This window comes from Triturus cristatus, chromosome 2_1 (genome assembly GCF_964204655.1).
Source record: "Triturus cristatus chromosome 2_1, aTriCri1.1, whole genome shotgun sequence".
NCBI lineage: Eukaryota > Metazoa > Chordata > Amphibia > Caudata > Salamandridae > Triturus > Triturus cristatus.
This window is the reverse complement of record NC_140581.1, coordinates 779,970,362-779,992,205: the sequence shown is the minus strand read 5'-3', so window position 1 is coordinate 779,992,205 and position 21,844 is coordinate 779,970,362. Positions and strand designations below refer to the sequence as shown.

The following is a 21,844-nucleotide window of genomic DNA, read 5'->3' as shown; positions in this document are numbered from 1 at the left end:
TTCCAGGTGTGCCATGATTCTGCCAACATGTTCTACTTATGCGACAGTGAGATTTCCCCCCACGAGTAGGATATCAATATTTCAAGAAACACGCTGGAATACTTTTCCGGAGACAACATTTAAAGGAACGCAAAATAAATGTACGAAATGGAAAGTAGGCCTGCATTTGGTGACCGCCACTTAAACCGATATTGTCGGTTTATGACCATCCCTTAAGACTGAATAGCCTCCTTCCAGGAACGAGGTGCGATGCCAGCTTTCACTTGAGCTTGGGGCAGCTGTCGCTAAAGCCGCGGCACTGTACGGGGCATTTCCACGCAGAAGCGTCAGTGCGGCATTCACGTCCAGTCAGTGCGTGAATTCGCATTAACACCCGTGCATCGCTATACCAACACCTTTGCAAAGAAACCACAGAAGTAATAACAGAGAGCAATCTAGCAGCGACATCTTTTCGCACCTGAGCCAAGCAAAGCGCGAAGCATTTGCATGGCGCTGCCGACAGAGACAAACAGCAGGACCCCGGTGCCGTGTACACATATTTCGCCACAGCCCCTAAAAGAGAAATCCGTATGGGAATATCCGACCCCCCCAGAGTTCCAGTGGGGGAGATTCAACGTCCAACATAATATCCTCATTCAGTGAGCGAATTTAGCATGCATGGGAGCGCAGCCATCTGCGTGTCACGGAAGTCCTTTTCCCACACAGAGCAGTGAATCGAGCTCAGCGCAGGCAATGGGCAATCAGTGCACGTATAGCTCTAAATACCCCGCGAGCCCAACTAACAGGTGGCACTGCAGACGATGCCCCCAAATCCTCTGTATATGAAGATGAAATGCGGAAACGAGAAGAAGCCAAAAGGAAACTGTGCATTGAGTAAGCCTTGTTTGAACATTAAACACATTCACACAGACACAACATACTGCAGGAAACGGTCATCTGTGGAAGCAATGCACCCAGGCACGACGATGCCACTTGCCACGCCATATGGACCTGGTGGGTCAACGTGTCACAAACGTAGCCGAGGACACCTGAACACCAACAGAACCAGCATGGGCAGAGAACTAGGGCTCTAGGATGGGGCCCCACCTGCCCGTGTTGGCATCATTAATACACCGCCCTTCCGTCAAAGGGTGAATCCGACTGCACATAAGTCTACATGTAATACACAAACATGCCCGCAGGTGGGCTGTATCGGAGTGCCAGGCTGCGATGCCAACCTCACTCACCCATCAGATTCATGTGAGCGCCTTTGTCCCTTGCATTTCCCCGGCTCGGGGTCCAGTCCCTCCGGATCTCAGCAGCTGTCCTGCTCCCCGCCGCAGCAGGGCGTCTGTAAGCAGAGCCTGCTTGAAAACAAGCGGTGTGCACCCGGCTCTCCTCCCTCCGTCGGCTCACTGAAAGGCTGGACCACCTCCCAGGGCAGCCACCGCCTCTGCCTGATGCGTTGCCGCTGCAGGGGATCCTGGGGTTCCTCCCCGATAGCAAGGCCCCCAAGACGCAACAGACCTTGTCACCGGCTCTGAAGAGGGCTACGCGGTGAAGATGGCGACCTCCGCGGCGCTAAGAGTACTCTGGATGAGACAAGCCTCCCTTTGCCGCCGCCGGGGGTGAGCGAGCCGAAGAGCTGCGACGCAGGCGGGAGGAGGCGGGCCGGGGGCGGAGCCGCCATGCTCAGCGTGCCTGGACTCGGCAATGCACGGGGCCGCTCTCTGTATGCGGCCACCGAGGAAGCAGGGAGGAGAGCCGTGCCCAGAGATCGATACATCACTCACTGTCTATCATTCTTCTGCTGGAGCTAACTGACGTGGATCTCGGCGAAGGAGAGTGCAGCAGCGGCTCTCAACAATTTGAACAGGTGCAACAGTGAGCCTTGGATGCAAGGCGCCCGGTTCACGTGCATGCAAGGCCTTTTCGAGGAGGTTTGCTGGCCTGAGCGTAATTCATTAAGAGGTTGCTCCTGGCCTGCTACAAAATAACACTGACCTCAAAAGGCAACAGTTACTTTTTTTCTCAATTCGTGTAAACTAAGGACTCAAAATGAAGCCCAGCAGTTTGTAAATGGTCCAAACCTTTATCTTGCTCCCATTTCAAAGTACACAGGTGTACTCTTGAAATCATCATAGCACCGATTTGACTCTACAATCCTTTTTAGGGGGTTTCTCCAGGGTTGGATTGGAATTTAAATTAGGCCAGGGCACGCAAACCAAAAAAGTGGCCCATATTTGCATATTGTCTGTCCTCAAAACACTGCTTTGGCGAAATGTTATTAAATAAAAGGAGGGATGGGGTTAAAATAAATGCACGGATTAGTTCGCACTGGTGGAACACACCTGAAAACAAGTGAGGCCACTTCTGCTCAGGCCCACTGCCCCTGCTCAATATGCATATATTAATGGCCCGGCCCAGCGAGAGAAAGGGAGTGACACATCTGCCCGTTGCTAAACGGGAGGTAATGGACGCCCATCTGCTTCCAGAAAGGCCACTCAGGCACCCACTGGGCAGCTGGCAGTATCCGAACAAGGCAGCAACCACACAAATCGGCCCCCCAGACTGCTCAAAAAAGCGGCCCACAGCTGGAACTGGACACCGGCCCCTTAGGCATTGTCCGAGTGCCCGCGTTACCAATCCGACCCTGGTCTTCTCTCTTCAGATGTCAGTAGCAGGGCATCTAAATCGATATTGCCTAGTTGTGGAATACAGCTTTGTTTTCACTAGTGTAAGTTTGATAAAAGATCCTTCAGCAATTTTACTGGTGAGAGGCTGTATAAGACAAGCATTGGCAAAGCCAATAGGTTTCACCTCTACAAAATCTATTGGTTTTGTCAGTGTATTTTTAGACATGCTGCAAAGCAGTATGAGCTGTTGTGCAACATGGCTTAAAGTTAAACAGAAAACTGCTATGACGTGGCCTGCGTAGACCGATTCTTAGTCCTTTTTAGGTCGAGCCTCGAAGACCTGTTGTATCTTTTCAATGGGTTTTTGGCACTTCCCCCGATTACCATTCGTTGTTATCTGTGGCATTCAGAAAGGCTGGCTTCTAATTGGTCTATTACTGCAATTGTCCCTCATTTGTGTGGTTCGATCCTCCCATGGCGATTTAACTAATTGTTCCTTTTGGTTGTCCCACAGGAGGAGGCAGTGCCTGGTGGGCGGGGCCGTGCAGGGACTGGGCTTTGCACTTCGGCGCTCTTGTTTCTATTGTTTTTGGTGGTTCCCCTGTTGTCACTCCTCGCCATGCCCTCTTTGCTTCATGGTTCCTCATTGTCGTCCCGATGGCGCAGCTCCCAACTGCTCCTACTTATTGTCTCTTATGTACCTGCGTGTGGTGCCTCCCTGCCCCTTCTGACGCAAAAAACAAACTTGACTTGTAACTTGCACATTGATGCACAGTTACTTACCTGGTGCCTTTACTCACACATTTAACATGTGACTTTGCTCTGACATGCGTGCACCTGCCTGCTTCACAATGAAGACCATATTAGTCGAAAGGTGTACAAACTCACTCCCCAGGCTCTGACACACAATGCTAAATCCGTACATTCCACCAGTTAACATTATTTGCCTTCTTTATAATGTAAAGTCATGTCACACAGCACAATGCCGGTTGCATGTTTGCCAAATAAACTTAGTTCTTTGTTTTTCTCCTACGGAGAAATGGCAGTGTGATAGGGCTATACATGGTATCTGTCAGCTAAGAGCCATCCATGCGTTTAATTGTAAACAATATCGACGCTGCATCAAAACTACCCATAGATGGTACGGTTTGATAGGTTAAATTCTGCCTGACGTACGCTTGTACCAGGGTTGGGGAAAGCCTCAGTGAGAATGAGAAAATGAAAAATTGATGTTGAAACCAATAATAACACAAAGCACACAAGTCCCGCCTCTCCTCAAATGAAAGGAAACCAACCGTGCAATAGTTGTCAGCATCATTAAAACACATTACAATTATTTTTTGCTTAAAAGCCTATTATGTTGGAAAATTGCTGTTCTACTTTGGTTTGAAAAAAACAAGTTTGTAAGCCTGCTGCTATTCTAAAAAGCACTCTATATCTTTGGTGGGACGTGTACCCTTTCCATTGGCTGGGCCATAGCTTCAGGGGGGTGTTTGCGGTGTTGCACTGATGCACAGTTTCTTTCCAGTGCTGTTTAGTCACATATTTAACACTTGACTTTTCTTGGTGCACTTACTGCTGGCTAATCCTTTTAAAGATTTAGATCCCTTGACTGTCACCTTATTATTGTTTTTGTTCGCGTTGGGTACCTCGCTCAGTGTCCCTGACACTTTGGGAGCGATCGTGAAAACATACTATAAAGAGAATATGTAGCTCATCTTCTCTGTGCGGAGCATTAGCTTTACCCATAAGGCATTCTGCGTGTAGAGATCGCGCCAATGGTACCTTTTGTTCATCCCAGTCGCCCTTTCCGAGGCTTGGTTTTACAAAAGACCCATTTTAATAATTGCAATATATATTTTGAAGATGCGGTAGCATTATGCCCACACTTAATATTAGTATCTATGAGCATATTGATCTAGGCTTCGGTAGAGTTTACTTTTGTACACTGTGCGCTTGTAAATTCAGCATGAAAACAAGCGTTCCAAAACGTTTGTGGCGTAGTTTTGTTTGTAAAAATGCATAATTAAACCAGCTATTTTAAGGGAGGGATAGAGGACACCTACTCCCCCACTCCTGTCTTATATATCAGTCAAGCACCTTTCTGCTGCAAGCAGTGGTCGAAGTGCGGAAAAAAAGTAGGGGGACTGTAGGCGGGGAATCAGAGGGCAGGAATAACCAGAGTATTGGGTCAGTGGGCGGAGTCAGAGGTGTGGCCTGGAAGAGCACTTCATCCCAATTTTTAGAATTTGTTTAGCATTTCACTGACCAGTTACAGCTTACTGCATCATTTAATTCAACCAATGGATACACATGTTTATTAAAGGTTTAATATGAGCTATTGACATTAAAATACATTCACAAAGTGGGATATGTTCCCAATGACAGAATGTCCCAAATACACTAAAAAGTGAAAGCACAAGCCATTTGTCTCTGAGCCATGGAGTTTCTGTGATCAGCACTTCTCCCTTTTTCCACAAGAGCAGTTCAAACATGAATGGCAAAATATCCTAATTTGCAAATGTTTTCCACATAATTATGGCTCTGCCGTATTTGCCACATAATACATAATCTGCTGCATGATCTGACGATTTTAACTAATAAATTGTTTGCAGCTCAAACGGATCAAAAGTTACTAACAAATGTGACTTGTATTGCTGCGAAGTGGACGGCCCTTTGCAAAGGTTGACTGGACACCTTTCTCCCTGCTGCATTTCTATGTTAAACTTTTACTAATAAGGCAAAATCTTTGCAGAGACCGTTAGTATGTGTAAAAATGTCAAAATAATAAAGTATCAGAAAATATATCGCATTACGCTGCAGCCTTTTTTATGCTGCATAATTTAGTTAACACTGCAGCATCATTTTGTCCTCCATTGCTGCATAGTTCCAGTGCCCCCAAAGCGGGTAGAACATGTAAAAGTGCTTGTGCATGAAGCAGAAAGACCTTGAATTTTGCAAACTTAGTTTGGTGTGTGTGCAAATCCTGCATTGCCGATCCCTAGTGAGTTACAATACAACTACTGAAACAAGGCCAACGGAGGTACCAAAGGGTGGGGCGGACCGGCCTCAATGGTCCTGTGACCTCAGTGACAGGGTCATTGCCGCTCTGGGTTGTGCTGCTTCGTAGGCCTGTCCCCAAGACTGGAGGTGAACTTCAGTATAGATTGTGGTGGACAGGCCTTCAAGGTTAACCCACGCTTGCCACCGCTAGAGGCTAGGATCCAACTTCTGGCCTAGGAAGGCCTTCTAAGGTCTAGCATGGGAATGTGCTGTCTCGGGAGAGTGGTCTGATGGACTGGTCATGAAAGCTGAACCTGGTTCCCCGGTTTCAAATTCAGCAGCTCTGTGCCACATCCTCTCCCCCACTGAACACCATACTGCACCACTGAGAAACTCGCACTGCCTTCAGCTCAGCTACAACCCATTTGTGCCCCGCTATCAAAACCTGAATACGACTCAATTCAAATTATGCACTAGACAAGAGTAATATGAGGCCTGAAAAAAAAAAAAGTAACAACATCCTGGTAAAAGAAAAAACTCACAGGGAATGCAAAATTAGGTAAAGTATGTGAAATGTAAGCAGGAACAACAAGCAACATGGTTATCGTAACACTGTTGCACTCATTCAGAAATCAGTGAGTGCTTTTGCCTGAAAAGTTAAGGACATCACCACAGGGCCCAGAAGAGACCCGCTTCAATGTCCATTACTTATATCCTTACAAAACGTAAGCAGTATGGTTTAAAAAGACCACAGAGGTACACATTTTGTTTTCCAATCCACCCATCAATCAGGTATTGCAGTACCTCAAAGAATGGTGCACTTCCCTACCCGGGGAAAACAATGTTGTTCTGGCCACTTTGCGACCACTCTGTCTTGCTTTATTTAGTTATTTTTCATCTATTAAACCTTTTATTTCTCTTCGTCCCGAGGCTGCACTTTATAATAGAACATAATTTCAAGTAAAAGTGTTTTTCTGTTTTTAGATCCATTTCACGGGGGAACAAATAAACTAAAGGAGAGGAAAAAGAGGGTATGAAGAGTTTCTAGAAGTCATGGTTTTCAGCAAGTGAGGAGGAGCAAGACAGAAAGGGAGGGATTAAGAGGAAGAAAGAGAGGGGGTTGCTGCCAGCAGTAGAGCAGGAGAAGCGGACACTGTCCTTGTCTTCTGTGGTCAAGAAGGAAAAGACAGAGTCCTTTTCCTTCTCTGCAAGATCCGCCAGTCCTCGAACATCCACAAGCGCCTAGCCTGCCGTCCTGGGACACATTCTTAAAAATAAAAAGTAGGAGAACGGATTCCACCCAATTAAAGAAGTAGGGGCACGCCATGCCGTGCCAATCCCTCTCACTTCACCCACTGGCTGTAGGACACTCCCAGCCTCTGCACCCATAAAGGACTCCCCCACCCATCTCTTTATATAGCTGCTCAAGCACACTTTTCCTATAGGACTCTGACAGGCTCTTCATCGGCTGTCTTCGAAAGCAGCTGGGACCAAATTCCCCTCTAGGGCTCTGGACAGGACTTCATTCATTTATAGATCGGTTGGCCCTATAAAAGTGCACACAGATAGATACCATTCACACAGTTACTACACTGACCGTGCAGTGCCTAGATTTATTTGTGGCACCTAATGCCTTCCTCCTCTAATTGTCTCTCTTCAAGCACTTCTTCTCGTGTTATTGCAATGCTTTGTACTTAGTTCTCCAATTGTTTCGCTAAATGCTTCTTTCATTCATGCTTTTTACAAATGCATTTGGGCATCTTCCTGGAATTATTTCAGCAAATACACCCTCTACTCTTGTTATTTCAACAGGTTGTAGAGCGGGCTGAAACACAGGCGGATGGAGCCCACGCAATGGAAAGCAGCACCTAGCATTTTGTACAGTGTCTAATGTGCCACAGTTCCTTGTTAATCTACAGTCCCTCCTAGAGATAAGGTTTAGTGCCTAGAGGTTTGCAACAGCACCTAGTGATATGATTCAGCACTTAGTTTTGTTGTACAGTGCCTAGTCACCGTAGAGTAAAGCTCCTAGACTCATGGTACCAAGAGTACAACTATTCTGCACCACCACACGTCTTTAGGTCTCGCTTGGCGAACGCAGCGCGAAGCGCTGCTGTCGCCAGCGAGATCTATTGTTGCTGACTTGCCTCGGAAGGGGGACAGGAGATGGGCACGCGCAGGCTCTTAGCGGATTTGAATTGGTGTACGCGCTTACAGCCACGCGGCGTGCACATCTCCTGTCCCCCTTCCGACCACATGTCAGCCCTGTTGGAGCGGCCCGCTGCAAGACGGGGCTGCTCAGAATGCCAAAAGGACGCTGTGCCTTGATCAGGCACCAACAATAGCCCACACAGAGCCCCCCAGCCCTTCTTCACTCACCGGGCTGCTCTTCTGGGGGGGCTCCTCCTCGCGGCTGCAGCACTTCTCTTGCGGGGCTTCCCTGCACTCCCGGGAGCCCCGCGCTGCCGTGGGCAGCCTCGGCCGCCGCAGTCTTCATCCGGGCCCCCTCCTGGGACCCGGGGCTTCGCTCCACTCCGGTCGCAACCGCGGGGCTCTCCCTTCAGCATGGGAGCCCCGCGTTGGCATGGCACGCCGTTTCTCTTGCTGCCGGAGCAGGCCCCGCCCACGTCCCGGGCAAGGGCGTCTGACTTCCGGCTTGTTTTGTACTCGGCGCCCGCTTTCATCATTAAGCACAACCCTCCAACCTCCCATTAAGAGCCCCCCCACTCCCCCTCAGCACAAACACAACCTTTCCCTTAATGAGGCAGCAATGCCTCTTCAATACTCACTCCTCCGCAGCAGCAATTGCTGCTCTGCCCGACCTCCTCCCTCCGCCCCCAGAGGTCTCCCCGCTCTGCCATGGCACACATCCGCCTGCACTTTGTAAGTTCACATGTTGTTTATTAATCCAACTTTTTTAATTAGTTGCATTTTTCTATAGTGTGTCTTTGTGTGTGCGTGTTTGGGCCTGATGCTTATTGGCTTCCATGTGTACGTGTTTGTGTCTGATGCTTATAGGTTTCCGTGTGTGTGCGTTTTTTTGTGTCTTTGCGTGTTTGTGTCTATTGCTTATTGTTTTGCGTGTGTGAGAGACTGTGTGCGTGCGCGTGTGTCTGTGTTTGTTTCTTGTTTGATATGTTCCTTAACGGTCACCGTCCTTAAGTCTGGCCGCATTCACCCCTGAAAAGACTCCTGTTGCAAAGCGACAACTGGCACTGCCCGCGTTTTCACTTTCTGCTTTGTAATATGGAAGAAACCATTTGCAACGGTAGGCAGCCGAGCTCTGTATTTTGGATGCAGAAATAATCGTTTTGCAGCCGGCTATTAAAGTTAAAGCCTGCACATCTCCGCCAAATTCAGGTGCTCGTAATGGACAAAATCATAAAATGGGCGAGATTATAAATCTCGGTCTATTGCCCCTTCTCCGATTTGCATGCATATTCTACAGGGGGGGGAAATGAAATAATGAATTTGACTGGCCCTGGTGGCAGCACCTTAGGGGAAACTCGGGTTAATGAATGACCCCAGGACTCGTGCTTGTTAATGTTGGCACGCTTGTCTGAGGTGTAGGTAAGTTAACAACATTGCAAATACTGCTCTGTGGTGCTACTTAGGGCGCTTCCTTCATTCAGCAGTTCATTTCGCTGAGCTTGAGAATGAGGCTTGAAAGACCCCAATAGGACATCTGAAGAAATGGGACTGGCTTAGTCACACCCCGTAAACTCCGCTATTGCTAATTAAGTGGGTTGTGGTTAGGAAATAACAGCTACAATGCCCCTTGAATAAGCCGTTTATCACCATCTGCGTCTGTCAAGCAGAATTATGTCGTTTTTGGTGGTTCTCCATACACAACATTTATTTTGTTTTATCTTGGAATCATCATGCGCTAACTAAAAGTTAGTTGTTTTTTAAAAAATTGCTTTTTAGAAACGCTGGCAACTGAAGCACTCTGCTCGAAATTGCAGTGTTTGCTGCTCAGGTTCTGACGTTTGCTTTGCCTGTAATGCAGGATATTATTATAAAAAGATGCAGGCCTTTAGAAGCATAGCTTTTCTAATGCAATTTGACGCTGATGTAATCCTCAGGTGTATTATTATTTTGTTCTTTTTGATAAGATGTTCAACTGCATCAAGGGTTAAAAAAAGCTCTTCTAATACGTGTTCAATTGAGAGTTTGTCGGTCTATGTGGCTTTTTAATACCTAAACGTGTGTAGGTCCTTCTTATTCTCTAGTTTTATCATTATTTCCCTTTAAGTTTAACAATGTACATATGCATACACTGCACCACATTTTCTGTTCGAGACAATGCTAAAATCTAAAACAAAACGTTTTGATCACAGTTTACATATAAACGTTGTTTTTTTCTAATGTATTCACATTTAATTTCTTCTGAATCTTGCAATGCAATACGTCTCGCATTTGCGAGAGTTTAAGCTATTGGCATTGTAAATGGCAATGCCTTTTATGTTTTAAAAACCAACACGTAAATAAAAGGCATTGCCATTTACAATGCCAATAGCTCAAACTCTCACAAATGCGAGACCTATTGCATTGCAAATGCTTGTTCTATAACATCTAGAGTTATAATAGTGAGCAGGTGACTTGGCATAGGCACTAGTGCTGCTGTATAGCACAGCTCCTAGTTACTTGTCTAAACAATTAGATTTTTTGTAGATTATCCAATTAGAGGACAGTTATAATCAGGCACCTGGAGACGGTAGCACTGTTCACAGCATAGCTATCAGCTGAAACCTCAGTGCTCCCAAACTCAAAGGTGAGGCCGCGCGACGCCCGTCCTTCATGGGTGGACACAATTTGTACAAATATTAAGTGGTAAGTCAGCTTCGCAGGTTATGCACCTGGTGCTTAGACGTGCTTTTATCCAGAGGCCCTAGACTGAAGCCTTGGAAACCATTGCCTTGGTGGCATTCTAAGCCCTCTAGGCAGTGGTGCAGCTGTGTCTCTTGTCCCGGGTGGTAATTCCCCATTCTTAGTCCTCTAGGCAGTGCTGCAGCTGCATCTCTGTTCATACATCCACTGCACTCGAAACCAAAACACATAGGTAAAAGACATTGTCATTTACAATGCCAATAGCTCTAACTCTCAAACTATTGCATTGCAAATGCTTGTTTTTTTATTGTAAGCCATGTTGCACTGCACTGCTTTGCAACATGTCTTAAAAGAAAAAAAGCACTATGATTAGGCATGTGTGGTGGGGCGTGGCTAACTTGCCAAAGATGGCAGATGCGAGATCGCATCGCTCCGCTTCCCCAAGCAATTATCCAGTAGCATTGTTGCTTGAGGGGGCCCGTACGACCCCAAAAGATGGCCTAAACTGAATTGCTAGTCAGACTTCACCTGGAGGGCGGCTCAAGCTTCCGGGAACGTCAGAAGTCACCCCAGCACCCCATTACAACACTGCGATAACTGCCCAGTACTGAACGAGACAGGGTGTGGGCCCAACAGTTAGAGGCAATCAGGTGAGTGCCCCGGAGCGAGAGAAGAGGCAGCAGCACAGAGAGAAGTGCCAGACAGCGACCCTATCCAGAACCACAGAACGTTGGATATAACCAGGACGCATCGGCTGCACAGAGTCCCCGTCTGCAAAGAACACGCTCGAGCGGAGGCCGCCTTAAAGCCTTCCGACGACTGCACAGAGCACCTCAGGGTCTCAGCAGGTGGAGGGCTTCCCTCAGAGACGGAGGTGAGCCTGTGGTAAGCTCCCCTGCTCATTAAAGCAGCAGCCGGCTGTGGGCCTCTTGTGGATCTACTCTGAGATGGGGCAGAGAGGCCTGATGAATTGGGCATACTGGCCGGTGCTCCAGGGCAACCTGCCTGTGAGACAGCACCCATCGGGGGACTCTGTAACATGTGGAGCATTGCCTGGCCCAATGCCCACAACTAGAATACTGCAATCAGTAGGACCTTGTATGCGTTCCCGGAACTAACAGACCCCACTGCTCCTGCTTGGGAAAAAGGAAAACAAATACAATGAAAAGAAAAAAGAAGGGAAAAATTAAAAAAGGGGGGCTTGACCGTCAAAGCAGTATGGATTAGGAGTGACCTGATTTGAACTGGAAAGGGCTGTCACAACCAGGCAGTGTATAGCGACTGGAGTGGACCCCTGCATGACCTGCTGGGGAAAATGCCTGATAGCTGGATGCTCTGAAGGTGAGCTAAGGCACTGGGAGGAACAAGGACACAAAGAATCTGTGCCAGGTTGCAAACATGGGCCCCATCGTGGATGTAGAGTTATGGTACTAAGCCGTTGGAGGCTCAAGGTGTGGCCCAGCTCACAGAGGGCAAAGAGGAGACAGGCACTGAATGGACCCCAACTGACGAGAGGGTGCCACTTGGTAGACTGATGCTGGTTTGTGGTGCACTTCCGAAACACTAGGTGCTCGCACTTACATAAGTGTACAACCGGTGCGTGGTGTGCTTCCTAGTCCCAGTGCTGGTTTGGCAGCACTCAACCATCTGAGGCCTCCCTGCACATCATTGGGAGGCATCACCAACTGCAGTGTGGAGCTAGTGGAGGGAAGGCCACGTTACCATGTAACTCCCGAGGAGGCCAGATATCTGCATTTTAATACCCTGCCTCGGACTCGATAATTACTCCCTCCCGCTCACAATTTTCATGCCCTGGAAGAATATGGGAAAGTTAAAGGCCTGACAAATAAACACACAGGGGAGTGAGCGAGAGCTTGGACACTATGCCACCCCATGTGCAGCTACAATTTGATAGAATTCTGGTGGCTATAGCAGAGACTAAAAGCACACTGCAACAAGAGATTTGTGAAGTCTCTGTGGGGACCGGACTGCTGCGAGCCGACCACAATAAATTGTCAGACAAGGTAACAGAGGGGGAATCGGGACTCGAAGAACTACAACCAGTGCATCTCGACCTGGCCTGGCAGGTTGCAACACTAACAAACACAGTACATATCCTGGAGCATCGTGCTGAAGATGTAGAGGGCCATAACAAGATTGGAAATGTCCGAGTGGTGGGCCTACCGGAGGGAACAGAGAGAGGCGGCATTGTGGCCTACCTGGAGGACTGGATGAAGACAATAGTCACTCCGAACCAATTGACTCCCTTCTTTGCCTTAGAGAGAGCGCACAGGGTCCCAGCGAATCCTCTGGCCCTGGGCAGGCTGCCTCATCTAGTGGTGGCCAAACTCCTCTACATTTGAGATCGCAAAATCCTTCTGCATAATGCCAGGAATAAGGGCCCTTACGAGTTTGGAAATGGTAGGGTCCCATTATTCTTTGATTATACCCTTACTGTGCAGTCCAGGAGGGTGTCCTATATGGAAGTGAAAAAGACAATGAGAGAGGAGGGGGTACAGTACGCGCTTATGTGCCCGGCCAGGTTGAAACAACACACATTTCTATGAAGAAGCTTGGGATGTGTGGGACTGCCTGGAATCCTACAAAACCGGAGCCTGCCGGGAGACTAGGTAGAGAAGATCTCAGAAAGATGTGCCGAAACACAGAAGAAGGACCCGTGGACCCAGGAGCAGAAGCACGCTGCGGAATCACGCAAAAGAACAGATGGCGTTGGAGAGGGCTGAGGCAATTCAGGCAGCTGCAATTATTGCCTCCCAGACAAGGACGGACTTTAGCAATGAATCACGTTTGAGAGGGCAAGCCACAGATTTGGAGCTTGAGAGATCACTCATGGATGGAAAAGCCCTCCCCCAGTGGTTACACCTCAAACAGTCGAGGACTTGGTTTAAGCTGTAGACAGACTGTGCGGCCAATGGCGGACACCCTGAGTCAGGTCCCTGCTTGGTGATCTGAAGTCCGGCTACATGAGGGGTGATACTGCTTGAGGCCATTTATGATTCCAACCCTATAGGTGATAACAGGTGTCTCTCCGGGATGCGTCTGAAGGTGACGCAACTGGAAGGGAGCAGCGCCAGTGGGCTCGGAGCGGCTGCTAAAGGACTGGTACAATGGTAAAGGGGCAGGCATTGCCTAGTAGACAGGCCACTTGTGAATGAGTGGAGGTTCCTTGGCGTGGATGCATAGTGAATCCAAGAGATGGAATGGGAATGGACTGTTATGGAACCAGAACTGTGCATTAGGTTACGGTGGGTTGAGGCTGGGGGCCCCCTCCGTTCCGTCTGGGCTGCCTTAACTGGGGAGCAACAAGCGGACTGGGTATGGTGGAACTTTGCTAATGTCAATGGTTCAAGGTTGTGTGACGTTTGGACAGACAGCCATTACTGATCTGCCCTGGGGAAAGAGTTCAAGTTTGGGGAAAGTGTTATTATTCCTTTTTGTTTGTCTCTGCAAGGGGGAATGGGAGGGACAGAATGGGCTGTGGGATCAGGTGCACATGTTAAGCGGCATCATTACCTGTACTCCAGTCATGGCCACAATTGCCCAGGGTTTTAAATGTCTGACATAGAATGTCCAAGGGATGGAGTCCGCTGCCAAACGGCATAATATACACATTTACCTTAGACGTAGAGGAGTACATATTGCTAAGTTCCAAGAAACATATCTTATAGGTGTGGAAGTGGAATGACTGCGCTGTGGATGACGGGCCAATTGTACACCACGTCATTCTCGGGATATGCGAGATACACATTTATCTGTCTGAGAGCTGGGACCCAATTTGAGTGTTTGCAAACCCAAATTGACAAGGAGGGCCACTACGTCTTAGTGAGGGGTAGACTGCTGGGCAAATAGATTACATTAGGGAGCATATACGCATCTAACCATGAGAAGGTGGCCTTTCTCCACTGACTCTCAGCACCGATGGGATACACGCAGGTGGGTGATGTGTTGCTGGAAAGGGATTTTAAATGAGTGGCGGATGTCACTCTGAACCGCTCTACCCTGCCCCCCTTGTAGGGATCCACGGCCCATACAGTGACGGCTATCGAGACTGGACGCAGCATTGGGGGCCTATCAGATATTTAGCGCTTTCAGCATGGTCACGAGCATGACTACTTCTACTTATCACCTATATACACACTACACACCAGGGTTCACATGTTTCTTTGCTCAGAGAGGCTGACTGGCTACGCCCCCTTTACTGAATATCTTGGGTATACCCTTTCACACCACTGGCCCCCGCCTACTGGGATTTAAGCGCCTAGATAATAAACCTCTCATCCCGACATGGTGACTCCAGCTGGACAATGCCTGCTACACAGCATCCCTCCAAACACACATCACAGACTACTTTAAACACAATCAGGGCATGCCATCATCTTCCTTGATCGAGTGGGAGGTGTTTATGTTGGTGGTTTGCAGGAACTGCAAGAGCCATTCGGTGGGGTTTTCCTAAGGAGCTACATGCAGAGCTGAACACCTTGGATGCCACACTCCATATGGTGGAGGGCACCCTTGGGATGGACTCAGAGCCAAAATAAACTAATAAACACAAAAGAGCAAAACAACGCTACCCTGGAGTGGCTGCACTGCACACCTACACAATAAGTGTGCATGATCCCTCACCTCTCTTCCCTTACCAGGACACACATATACACTCCAGGGGATATTATTGACGAGTTCTGCAGATATTATGAATTGTTATATGGTAGATTGTTGATACTACATGAAGGAGCACTGTTTTGATTGGGCCTATCAGATAACACAGAATCTTCCACACAATAGCGGCCAAAAACACAGCACCTTTAGAAAAGGGTTTTATTTTACAAAATGCACGGACTCTCTCTTTAGAATAAGGCTTGGGGTTTTATTTTACACAATGCTCTCTAACAGAAAGGCTTTCCCAGATGTCAAATGCACAAGATTCAAATACACAAACATATATATATATATGTTTATGTGCAAGGAATAATAACACACTTGGTAAATATAATGCATGAATAATACTGATGAATAAGCAAGCAGCAAATAATATGAGATAAGACTCAAGCAAATATACTGGACGTCCTGCAAGAGATCAGAAAGATATATATATATATACATATATATATATATATATATATATATATATACATCCAAAGGACAAGTAATCACGCACTCTCAGGGGTCCAAATATCCAAACCATACGTTTATTTCAACCGATACGCGCTTCGACACTCCTGGTGTCTTGATCACACGATAAAGCTGCTACAAACCAACGTGCATTATTACACAAAATATAGTGGACACAAAAGTAGGACTCACAATATCGCACTTAACATGGTGGCCATTTTGTAACATGAAAGTATACATATAATTTTAAACGTTTCTTATGCGTACATTCTCTATACATGTCACATTGGTGGTTTTTTGTATCGATTTTGCTTCATCATGTTTGTTACAAAATTAGGTTGTGTTGACATACCATAATCCCCTGATTTATTCTAAATGTGCAATACATTTCATAGACTAGCGCCAAGATTCGGAACATGCCTGCTGCCGTATACTGCGAGGCGTCTGCTAACAATAGATTCCCATTGCGGGAATTGCTCTATTCAAACTGTAGACGGCAACTACCCAGTGCTCGTGTATTATAAGATAAAGCTTGACTTACCACAACTGCTTTCATTTATATGTAAGGGAAAGCAGATTTGTTATAAGGCGGAATACCTTAATGAACACCAACCGTGAGTTAAAGCGGACTAGTGCCCATGTTGGTAAGTTAAGCCAGCAGAATATGCAACAAAAGGGATATGGCTTGTAAAAACTGCTGTATATAAGATATCAAAACCAAGTGGTCGTAAGTCTATTGAGTCGCTACTTGTCCTGTGCTTCTTATAAAGAAAAGTGAAAAACAAAAGAATCGGAATAACTATATTTTTCAGTCGCATAATGAAAGAAATGCAATTTAAAAAGTCTCTTATCTTGTGATTTTGATAGCGATCCTGACAAGGAAAAGGGTAGGGAGCCTGTGAGGTGATTTAAAAGGTGATGGTTCCCTTCCTTTCCTCCTGCGAAATAAACAAAATAGGAGAATATATTAAAAACAATTCAATATACCACTTAAACAGGTAAACAAATCTACATTGCTGTTTAGATCAAGTTGTCTATCAGAGGTATACTACAGAAGATAATATGGAAGTTACATGTACTCATTCTTCATGCAAATGTGTTGCTAATTCCTCATCGAGGTTATGGCCCCCGGGGAATCTGGTTTCTAGTTCTAATATCCATTTGGACTCTTTTTTTCTTAGTGCTAACTCTCTACTGCCTCCTCTGCTTCCTAGGTTTACCTGTTCGATCGCAAAGAATTAAAGAAATGAGTTTTTAGACTGGCGTTTCTCCTGAAAGTGTCGTGCAATAGGGTAGTGCGTGTCGATGTTAGTAATTGCCCTGAGATGTTCTTGGATACGTTTTTTGACCATACAAGTTGTGCTGCCCACGTATCTGAGTTTACAGGGCATTCCAGAACGTAAATAACATAACTGGTACTACATGTGAGAAATTGTGTTATTGTCCTGTTCTTTCTAGACCCTGGTATTTGAAATTCTTTTACCATCCTACTGGGTTTGCAAGCTTTACAATGTCCGCAAGGATAAAATCCTTTAAGATTGTGTATGTTAGCCTTTTGGGAATTTGTAATGTCACCTCTGACAAGTATGTCTTTAAGGCTTCTGCCTCTCCTGTAAGCTACCAATGGTCTTTCACTTAAATTTGGGCCTATGATGGTATCAGTTTTAAGAATCTTCCAGTTGTCTGCTAAAATTTTATGGACTTGTTTAGATTGATGATTGAATGTCGTAATCACCCTTGTAGGTGCTACAACATTGTTTTCTTTGTTGGCGTATTCCAAGGATTTCGCCCTATCTGTGCTATTAATTTTACTCAAAGCTTTTTGGAGTACCCGCTCAGGATAGCCACGCTCCCTGAATCTTTTCAACATGGTTTCTTGTTCTTTGTTGTATACTTCTTCCGTGCTACAGTTCCTTCGCGCCCTAAGCAGCTCTCCATAGGGGATGCTCCATTTGAGGGCATCAGGATGGGCACTTAGCACGTGAAGGAGACTGTTTCCTGCGGTTGCTTTGCGATGTAGGCTAGAAACAAGCAAACCATCTTTAACCGTTATCTGTGTATCAAGGAATTCTACACTCTCTTTACTGATGTTATGTGTCAGTGTAATGTTGTATGGATTCTTGTTGAGTTTCAAAACAAAGTCAGCGACCTCCTTTTCGCTGCCTCTCCATATCAAAAAGAGGTTGTCGATGTACCTCAACCAAATTATTATTTGTTCAAAATCTGACTGAAAGTTACTGTCCTCACGGAGTTCCTCCTCCCATTTACCTAAGAAGAGGTTCGCAAAGCTCGGCGCAAAGCAAGTACCCATTGCAGTACCGTGTGTCTGCCTATAGAGGTCACCATCAAACATAAAGATATTATTCATGAGACATATCCTCATCATGTCTGCTAGCATCTTTGTGTGCTCTAGGTAGCATATGTCTCTTTTGCCTAGGAAATGCATGCATGCATCAATACCCTGTATGTGATCAATGATTGTGTACAGAGAATTCACATCTAGGGTAATGAGAACATATTCTTCCTCTCAAGTTATACCTTCTATTTTATTTAGAAAGTCTTTGGTGTCCTCTATATGAGATGGTAAGTGAGTGACATATTCCTTAAGAAAGTGGTCTACATATTTTGATATGTTTTCATTTACATTGCCCACTGAAGATACTATCACCCTTATGCATCAAGCCAAAATCCAGTCGGTAAAATACCGATTCCTTATTAGCTCCCGGTATTAAGTAAAAAATACCCAATCCCAATGCATCAACCCAAAAGCAGAAATCGGTATTTAAGGAATCCTTAAATAGCGATTCTTTAAATAGGGATTCCTTAAATACCGATTCCTTAAATAGCGATTGCATTTAAGGAATCCCAAAGTGAGATTCCTTAAATGCAATGCATCAAAGTTAAAAAATTAGCGATTTCGCTAATAAGGGGAGCAAATTACCATGAAGATGAACTGCATGGTAATTTGCAAAAACTTTGAAAAATGCACTTTTGTGCATTTTTCAAAGTTTCATGTTGCGCACACACATGCCCTTAGAGCATGTGTGTGTGCAACATATGTGCACATATCATTTTCAGGGGTGCAACAGGGTGTCCTTTTGACACCCTGGCACCCTTGAAAGTGCTCCAGCTATTAGCGATTCGGTAATACCGAATCGCTAATACAGAATGGCTTTACATTCATTCCTATGGGCCTCCAAGCCCATAGGAATGAATGGGTAGGTATTCCTTATTACCGATTCGGTATTACCGATTCGGTAATAAGGAATGTTAAGGAATCGCTATTTGAATAGCGATTCCTACATGCATAGCCTTTTGCTATTCCTTATTAGCGATTCCTTATTTTTCGCTAATAAGGAATCGCAAATGCTAATGTTGATGCATATGCCCCTTTGTGCCTGCCAGGAGGCACCAAAGGATTTTTGTGAATTTTAGGAAGTAAGTACAGTATTGGTAGTTTGGGGTAGTCTCTCTTTAAAAAGCGATATTCATGCCATGTAATTAAATTAATTTATGTAATTCATTTATGCCACTCGTATTTTCTTCTTGAATAAGTGTTATCTTTATGAACTGGCTTTTTATTTTTTTAAACAAATGAATTGTACTGCTTTTAAAGATATGTTTATATCGAAATAAAGCCAATTTGACTGACTGACTGCCATGTAATTAATCCTAATTCATGCCACTCAGCTAATTTTTCCCAGGTGGTAGTGATACTCATATTGTAAGCAGTAGTGTTACATTTACAATAGAAATTGGCATCATTGAATTGTTTTTGGGCTTCATCAATGTACATTTGTCTTCCCCACAATACGATATTACCACCTTTATCAGACGGTCATATTACAAGGCTATTGTCTTGAGCTAAAGATAAGATCAATTCCCTTTGTTGGAATGAAAGGTTGAAGTTCATGTTATTCTTCGTTGCTTGTTTGTGTTTTTGTTTGGTAAGTTCTTTAGTAATTACTTCGTGGAATGTATCAATGGAGTCATGTGGAAGTATGGGGAGAAAGATTGATTTTGGTTTAAAATTAATGCATGCTGCTCTGTCCATAGTAATATCCTTTTCACCCAATCTGATGTACGTGCTGAGGGGCTGCAGCTGCCGGTGCACCTGGTCTCAGATGTTATCAAATCATTGCTTATTGCCGCCATATACATTCTTACTCCCCCTCCTCATCTGCTGACCACCTGGTCACCCATCTGCCCTTGTTTGCCTATAGCTATTTCCGTGCTTAAACTTGTTTCTTCCAGTTTTCCTTCCCATGCGATTACACTGCAACAACAGTATATAAGGATGATGGTTTTTGTATTCAAGGTACTTCCTCCCACAACACTCTAGGGTGTTGCTTGGATGTGATCCCACTCATGAGTGATTAATAAACTTGGTTTGTTTTACTTCACTCCAGTGCCGATCTCTCCTTTGTTTGTCTTCGGACCCGTGTACGAGAGGTTGACCCTGCACCAAAGTTCCCTCTCGGGGGTACGTTTCCACAATTGGCACCCAGCAAGTGGGGCCCCATCGGAGACACGGCCATCTGAAGGAGTGGTCTTGATGGAAGATCAAAATTATCACTGAGGACGCACACTACATGAGAAGACCTTTGTCTTTGCAGCCAACGTGAACTTTCCGTTTTGTTCTGACTTGACCGGGGCTTCTTTGGCGAATTTGCAGTGACCATTAGGTCAACCAGAGATCGGCAGATGGGAGTTGAAGACTTGTGTTTGGTAAGGTCGCTGACGCCGCACTCTTGATTGTTTGGTTTGGTTTTGGTATTCATTCTTTGCAAAGACTGAAGGCAGGTATTGTGGGGATTATTCTCCTTCTGAACCTTGTTTGGATAGTAATATTTGACATATATTTGTTAAAACATTCCTCCTCTTAGTAAACTTTTTAAGTGGTGCTGCTGTTGCAGTGCAGGAAATGTTTTGAAACAAAGTTAGCCGGCTCCTCCAGATGGGACGCCGAATAGAGATATGTATATAAAATACGGTATTTGTTCCATAATGTATGGCTCATTGTGGAACAAATACACAAAGAAAGAACCCGACCTACAGTGGCCAGTGAATGGGTCATTTGATTTTAAGAAGGTTCAGTACGTGGAACAGTGTCTGTTCAAGAGAAAGAGTAGGCAGGATATGTTTGATTGTTTGCGTATTTGGGATAAGGAAGTGCGAGAGAGAGCGAAGAAAGCGGAAGCTATAGCGAAGAAAGAACAGCGGAAGACGATATATCAGCAATGTGTTGAATTAAGTGATAAGGAAATGCAGGAAGGAATAGAAAAGAAAGATAGAGAACGTAGATGCAGGTAAATGGCTAGTACCCTATTAGACGTCCTGTCTATCCAATACTTGATGCGCTTCATGATGATTGTATCATACTAGAGCGGCCCCTGCCCCTGTATAAATCTCCCGTTCCGAGTGCCCCTGAGGGTGGTGCTTCTGATGAGGAGCTCTCCCCCTCAAAAGATATGGACAAAGATCAGCGATCCATGCGACAGACTCGCGCTACTCTGTCTAGCGAAGACAAAGATAAATTGAAGGGCAGTGCTAGAGAGGAATCTCGTCGGGCTACTACAGCAACGATCCTCACAACTACAGTTTAGGCTTGGGAAGACGCAAAACAGTTATATTTTTTAGAAAAGTTCTGTTGGGATGTATTATATAATTGGCAACATATCTCTGATGAACCAGGCCCAAAAGACGTGAATGCAGATTATAAGCAGTTAGGAGATGGGACTTACCCTTTCAAAAACATACCTGATACAATTAGACGAGCGGTTAAACTACGGGATGACACATTAAAAATGCAAAAGGAACAAGAATTAGCTAAAAAGCGGCGCAAAGGCGTAGAAACAGAAAACTCTCAGATAGAGAAAACAGATGTTCCAGTAGACACGGATAATCCTAGTAGTAGTGAGCCTGCTATGAGACCAATGCGTGAAGCCGCACCTCTGTATGTTTCTCCAAAGGGTGCGGGAACAAGGAGTTCCGATGATGCAAAGGGATACTTTTTAGGTCTCGCCTGGCGTAGGCTGTGCACATGCGCAGTTTCGCTGGCAAGATTTAATGATTTGGGGTATTTTTGGTAAAGGGCATTAAGCCCCACTCCTCTTTTCTATTGGCTGGCGTCACTGTTTATGCTAAACGGTGGCCAACCATTGGAAAAGAGCTGTTCGTGACGTTTTCGTTTGGCTTTTTTCGCCCGTCCCACTTGGACGGGTTCGCCTGCTTTCCTTCTGAAGTAAAAGCTTTTACTTTAGAAG

General features: G+C 45.6%; 1 protein-coding gene across 1 annotated transcript in view; it reads right to left on the bottom strand.

Moving 5' to 3' along the window:
- CDC42SE2 (CDC42 small effector 2) overlaps positions 1–1,628 on the bottom strand; it is a 352,848-nt gene extending 351,220 nt beyond the window's left edge. The window contains exon 1 of the mRNA XM_085632718.1: positions 1,227–1,628. The gene's annotated coding sequence lies outside the window, so the exon portion shown is untranslated. The remainder of the gene's footprint in view (positions 1–1,226) is intronic.
- Between the last annotated feature and the right edge of the window lie 20,216 nt (positions 1,629–21,844).